The sequence below is a fragment of the Belonocnema kinseyi genome, chromosome 9, assembly GCF_010883055.1.
Source record: "Belonocnema kinseyi isolate 2016_QV_RU_SX_M_011 chromosome 9, B_treatae_v1, whole genome shotgun sequence".
In the NCBI taxonomy this organism is placed as follows: domain Eukaryota; kingdom Metazoa; phylum Arthropoda; class Insecta; order Hymenoptera; family Cynipidae; genus Belonocnema; species Belonocnema kinseyi.
Genome location: NC_046665.1, coordinates 3,736,785 through 3,744,546, shown reverse-complemented (window position 1 = coordinate 3,744,546; position 7,762 = coordinate 3,736,785).

The window sequence follows — 7,762 nt, the reverse complement described above, 5'->3', positions numbered from 1 at the left end:
TCGACTCGGGATACTTATAAGATACTACCATGATTTTTTCAGATTTTTTGGTCCAAAAATAAATTAGGCCAAAAACCAGCCTTACCGACCCTCCCCCTTTCACTAAAATTCTAAAGTACGAAAAGAATCAGTTTACATTTATTTATTGTCTGGAAATTTTTAAATAATAATAAATAGAATATTTTTAGGCTTTCTTTAATTTGAATATAATTAGGTAATTCAGTGTTCATAACATTTTTGGCGTACAGGCCGTGCAGTGGTAGAGAGCCAGCCGACCGACTCAATTATAGCAAAGATTGCTATAGTGATAGCGAAGGCGAACGCGCGAAACAGAAAATCGCGTTCGGTTTGGAATAGACCTTTTCATTTAAGAAAACGACATTGCGCAAGCGCTAAAGATATATATCACTTCCATATGAGTTTCGGTCAATTTTTACTGATACTTATGTAGGAATAGTAAACATTGACAATAAAAACTATTTCGAACGATTGGAAGTTAAAAAACTTCCCAAAAAAGAAATGTCTAATAGACCAGGAGAAAATGCATTGAAAAGAAAAAAGGTTGGTGCGCACAAGAGGTGCTGTTTTGGGAAGTGCAAAAGTGATAGACGCTCCAAGTTCTATTTGGAATGTACTTATTATTTTATTATATTTCCAAAATCCTGTTTAATATATCGAAAGGGTGACATTCCCGATGGTTCACTTAAAAAGCATGTTAAAAATTTCGGGAAATACTTACATTTGCTCATTGCATTCTATTCATTTTAACTTACAGTTGTTCAACTCAACACGTTTTTTTATCAAAAATGTTCAAATTCAAACCCTGTGGATTATGAATTCTTTCAAGTCTTCCAAACCTGCATTTTAAATTCCTTACACTGCAAATTAACACTTTAAAATAAATTATTATATAATATTATATATTATATAATAATAATAATAAACATTTCTGAAAATACTTGATCGAGCTTATTGTAAATTATCGTGTGATATGACATTCGTAATATTTTAAGTGATTAGATGTATTTTTTTCCTCAAAATTTGTCAAATTCACAGTCAGAAAATGAATTTACTGACATATTTCTCGTCAGTTACAAAAAATTCCTAACTTCCCCGCCAAGCGATCACCCTGATTTTAAAAGTACTATATAAAAACATGAATAATAAAATATTTTCACTTCTTTCGGTAATTTGCAAGCTAGGTGAATTTCAAAACTGACAACTCACTTATAATGATAGATATCAATTAATTTTCAACTGCATTTATTGAAAAATGCCTAATCAACCTTCTTAATATTTTTTCTTTTTGAAATTATTTCACTTTTATGTAAAGCACTATTTTTTCACTGTGAATGAAAATGATGTGCCAGGTACTGAATTATTACATAAAAAGGAGAACAAAAATACCATTTGTCAGTTAAAAATGTGGTTCAAATGCAGAAAACAATTTACCAAAGGGAAAAAGTAGCAGCTTATTGACCGGTATGTGGAATGCAGGTTATGTTTATACTGCGTATAGTCACAAGGTTTCAACAGTGAAAAATAGTACTTTGCATAAAAGTGAAATAATTTCAAAAAGAAAAAATATTAAAAAGGTTGATTAGGCATTTCTCAATAAATGCAGTTGAAAATTAATTGATATCTATCATTATAAGTGAGTTATCAGTTTTGAAATTCACCTAGCTTGCAAATTACCGAAAGAAGTGAAAATATTTTTTTATTCATGTTTTTATATAGTACTTTTTAAAGGAGGGTCACCTCTTGACGGGGAAGGTAGTAATTTTTTGTAACGGGCGAGTAATATGTCATTAAATTCATTTTTTGACTGGGAATTTGACAAATTTTGAGGGAAAAAAATACATTCAATCACTTAAATTATTACGAACGCCGTATCACACGATAATTTACAATAAGCTCAATTAACAATTTTTAGAAACGTTTACTATTATATAATATCATATAATAATTTATTTTAAAGCGTGAATTTGCAATGTAAAAATTTTTAGAATGCAGGTTTGGAAGCCTTGAAAGAATGAATAATTCGCAGGGTTTGAATTTGAACATTTTTGATAAAAAAAAAACGTGTTGAGTTGAACAGATGTAAATAATGTCATGACTTTTTTTTAATAGACTGCAGTTAGAGTATAAATAATCGAAAAATACTTTCTTTCTAAATACGATTTTAATCTCATGCTCGAAATTAAAGAATTTAAATGCAGATTTTAATTTTTTTAAATTAATAGATTTATAATTAAACGCTTTAATGCATTTGTACATACTATTCAAATGTTATTTCAGTTTATAATATATAATTTTTAACTCACTCTCTTCATAATTTTCTAATGAAAGAAAGTAATTCAAAATCAAACAACTCGAAACTGAATTGTTTAAAATGAAGTCTTGAATCGTTGGAATTTCACAAAATTAAATTTGTGAGTCAGCATTGTATTGCATTGAATGTTTATGAATAAAAAACCATTGAATATTTAATAATTTGCTGTCACAATAATTTAATATTTGCTTTAATTTTATTGTTATGAATTTTTTTGATTTAAAAATCCTTATAATTTCTTCTTCGTAGACATCCCTGAAAATTTCTATATAAATCAACTATTTTTATCATGAGAATAACGAATTTATTGAATCGATAAATTTATCTAGTAAATTGAATATTACACGCATAACATTATTTTTAGAGTAAAGTGGTGGCATTGAAAGAGGAGTTCAGTTGGAAAAGTACTCGTCTCTGCGCGCACATAACCTGTCTATCAAATGAACCCTCGGGAATGTCACCCTTTCGAAATATTAAACAGGGTTTTGGAAATCTAATAAAAGAATAAGTACATTCCAAGTAGGACTTGCACCGACTGTCACTTTTGCACATTCCAAAACAGCACCTCTTGTGCATACCAACCTTCTTTCTTTTCAATGGATTTTCTCCTGATATATTACACATTTCTTTTCCGGGTAGTTTTTAAACTTTCAATTGTTCGAAATAGTTTTTTTTCGTCAATTTTTACTATTCCCACATACGTTTCAGTGAAAAATTGACCGTAACTCGCATGGAAGTGCTATATATATTTCGCGCTTGCGCAATGTCGCTTTCTTAAATGAAAAGGTCTATTCAACAACTTTCGTTGTGCGTCTCGACACAGCCCGCCCGCTAACGTGTGTGGTTGACGCGGTTGCCATAGAAACAGTGAAAAGTTGAAGAGGGCAGCACCTCGATACAGTCGAAAATGTAGTTCGATATATATATATATATATATAGGCCGTCCCCACCACTGATCCATGCCGTATCTAGGACCTAATATCTTTGATATAGGTTATACGTCAGCATTGGGAATCCGATGCGTGATATCGATCGGATCTCTCTTTCTCCCATGTGAGATAGATAACGAAGTGCGATAGAATTCGAAACGATTGTTGCGAAGGTTTTCTTTCTATTGTACGAGGTAGACAGAACAGGGGTGGGATTCCGATGCACTCTAATCTAGGTAATCGGATCTCTCTTCTTATCATATGAAATTAGACGAAAATGTACGATTGTTTTAAAAAGGATCGACTTTCTATCAATATGCAAGCTACCATGTTGGTTCCCGGACAAATTCATAATCGCTAACTTCATATCGAATTATATAAATACATTTACATGATATAGATTATTTATTTAAAACTATACTAAAGCATTGTTATCAAAACATAAATTATAATTAAAATTACATGTGACACAATAAATAAAATATTTAAATTAGACTATATGATTTTTTAACCCACACATTTGCCAAAAAATAGTTCTTGCAAATATTATGATTGTAAACGAAATTTCACTTAGTTTACGAATAGGCGTTGGCTAAAATTATAATGATATGACTTATTTTCTATCATACGTCTTTTTTATTTGGGTGGGTTAACGTGCGTCGTTCTGTAGAAAAACGGGTTCCTAACCTTACTTTCTTTTGGATCTCATTTCGCTTTATTATATCAAGAAAATGCTCATAGCCAATTCAATTATATAATAATATTTTCTTTAGACCCCATATATTGGAATTATATTGTTATAGTCATAAATATGAGTAATTACTTCGCATAATCTTGAATTTGAATTCGGTTCGCATTTGTCGCGTCTACAATTTATCATCCGCTCTGAATCTTTCTCTTCGTCCTAATGGAAAACGGTAATGTTTAGATCTATCCCCGTTTCTATTTTTATAAAACGAAGCACTGCAGCAGACTATTTTTCTTATATTCTAATTTCTAAACTTAATTTTAATTAAACTATACGACATGCTTATCGCACCATTTCCCGCGAACTGTCTATGAACCAGAATGGCGGCTGCATTTCTGTCTAATATAGTACCCTATCTAGTGCTCTGGCTCCACGCTGTATTCAACAGCATATCTTTAAGCTGAGTCAAAACGGTGTTTAAGACAGACTGTGTTAAACACACTCGAGATTCATCCCTGTCACGAAGGAATAATAAGGAGACCCAACTACCAGTGGGAAGCCATCTGAAACTGGCAATAGAAACATTACCGTGTTACGCACATTACAGGAAGATCTTAGATTTGAGTGCGCAGGTGCGCAGTTGTCCTCTTCCTATACATTGAAAAATGTGCGAGTGAGAAAGTTTGTCAAATTGACGTAAGTTAGAGGTTGTGTTATTTTGTTGATCATCATACGAAAGATACACAAAATAAATATATAAACAGCATTTTCGGTACTTATTTGAAAAATGTGTGAACAGATTTTGAGAAGGAAACGTATAGGTAAGTACCTTTTAAATTTGTAATATGATAAATAGGCTAAAGATTCTCAAGGCTCAATGACGGTTAGGTAAAACAATAAAATATATTAGACGTTTATTGTACTTACAGTGAAGGCTTTAAGAAAACGAAGTGTATTTGCCTTCTTCGGCGTGTAACTTCGTCCACAAGTCGGAACTTGACACCTCATGGCTTAGAACACATTTCTGACACTTGCATCAAAACAAACAGAACCTCTCAGCTACGTCAATTTGACAAACTTTCTCACTCGCACACTTTTCTATGTATAGAAAGAGAAGAACTGCGTACCTGCGCACTCAAATCTAAGATCTTCCTGTAATGTGCGTATCACATATGGCAATGTTTCTATTGCCAAGTGGGGGAACGGAGTTAGGTCTCCATATTATTTCTTCATGATCCCTATTAAAGACAGTTCAGGGCTGCCATCCAAAGGAAATTGAGCAGGAAAAAGAAAGGATTTAAAGTAAATATGAGAGCACGCGACAACGTCGGCGAAAGAAGAACAACAAAGTTCTTTTCAATTGGAAAACTCGTGAGTATAAATTAATAATAATATAATAAGTATTCTTTGACAAATTAAAATTATTTCTTGAAAAAAAGATCCTACTCCATCTTCACTCCATTGGGAATCGAACCACAAAACTTCTGATTTCCGGTAAGGTGCTTTTCCAATTAAGCTATTAGAGGGATCAGAATAAGAACTCTTAATTCAAGAACATAACGCTAATTTTTAGCTAGGTGTTAGTGGTACAAATAATTATTTTCAAATTTTTAAATTTATCTGCTATATCATCAGAGATTGTACCTTACCGACAGTAGATCAACCCTCCAAACCATGAAGGCAGAAGAATCTACACAATATCGATCAAGTTAAGAATCTTCAATAACAGAAAATGCTTAACGTATTAATAAGACTAGATGGAAAATAATATTTTTAAATTTAAATTAAAATTATTTCTTGAAAAAAAAAATGTTCGATTACCAATGAAGTGAAGATAGAGTAGGGCCTTTTTTTCAAGACATAATTTTAATTTTAATTTGAAAATATTATTTTCCATCTAGTCTTATTAAGACGTTAAGCATTTTCTGTTATTGAAGATTCTTAACTTGATCGATATTGTGTAGAATCTTCTGCCTTCATGGTTTGGTGGGTTGATCTACTGTCGGTAAGGAACAATCTCTGATGATATAGCAGATAAATTTAAATCTTTGACAAAATCCTCATAACCCTTTGGAACAGTTAAAGAAATTCTAACCTAATTCAGATCTTCGATCCTTTTATGTTGCATGGTAAAATTTGTATACAGTATATTTCTTTAATTTTATTACAAGTTTTATTTCCTACATTGTAATGCAATGTTAAATGTACACATGCCAGGCAGAAAATTATTTAAAGAAATTTGAAATTCATGATATCCCTTGAGGTTATCTGCATGACTGATTCTCTCGAGCGTATGCATATACACTTTATTTACAAAAAGGAAAAAAAAATTCAGACGGTATTTTTACAAGATTACTTAAAAAACAAGAAAATGTCTCGAAATTAGTTCATACCGTATTAAACTTGAATATATTCGTCATATCAAGTGTAATTATCTATACAATTTTTGAATATGCTGCTCCGTTCTGCCAACCTAAAATATACCGTTAAATATAGCGTGTAGCTAAGCCCCTATATTTAACAAAATACACTATCTTAAGGGCATGTGATACTTAGAAAATGGTCGATTTTACCAGTTTTAAGTTCCCCCGGATTTTTTTCTAGAATAATAAATATTTTGTCTTAAAAATTTGGAAAATGATAGCGAACATGCTAACACACGTCCCCACACACTTTTTTTGGTAGGTTAATTAAAAAAAGTTTTAATTTAGCAAAATGTGATTAATTTTCATAGCGCTTAGGAAATAGTATCAATTGTTTCAGTGTTAAATTCCCCCGGATTTTTTCCTAGGATAAAAAATATTTTGCCTTCAAAATTTAGGAAATGATAGCGAACATGCTAAAGGACGCCTGCACACACTTTTTTTGTGTTTTTTATCGAAAAATTTTTGATATTGCTAACAACGTGCGTGTATATTTCAAGGTTATGTGTGTTACAATTCACATGAGCGTTACTTTTAAACTACACAATATTTTTGGCTGAAAACTTTGGACTTATAAATAAATATAGTAACTAATCTCTCGGAACTAACCTTGTTTGCAAGCAATCAAGAAAGTTTATTTCATAAATAATTTCCAGATTATCGGAAAGGCAGAGATGAAAAACGATGTAACCTCAAAATAATACATATGCATAAAATTTTTATTTAGCACAATAAATTTTTTTGATATTTTCCCTCAAAAAAGAGTCTGGGGACGTCCGTTATAATATTTTATAGCATCTCCGAATTCAGTTTTTAAAAATTTTCATTTTTGTGGGAAAAAAGCCGGGGAAACTGTATCACATGCCCTCAAATCGTCAAATTAATTGAACGATTAATTAAACACATGCCTGCGTGATAAGGTACCCTTATATACCCTTGTGAAGTTAGCACCCCAACTTTTGAAGTTTTTTGGTTAAAATTGCAAAAGTTATTAATATTTAAAGTTTTGGGTGCAAACTTCACACTAGCACAAACAAAATGTTTGCTGGCGCTCTAATCTTTTATAGTTTAAAAAAATTCTTCGCGAAATTGTTTCTTGGTCAGTTGTTGGTGTTTATTGGTCAATTTTTAATGTTTTTTGTTGAAAATTGAAAAAGATATTGGATTTTGAAAAATTGCTTGCACTCGGTGTATAATTGTCACTGCGCAAATGCTTCCGCACAGCTGCCTCCTCGACAGGTCAGCGTACTTGCCATTGGCGCGAAATTTTAAATAACAAAGAATGGCAGGAATACGACAAAGTATTTTTGGTTTCGCATTATCAGGTTTGCTATATAATATTTAGTATGAATATTATAAAATATATAAAAGTATATGTAGTTTTATACAA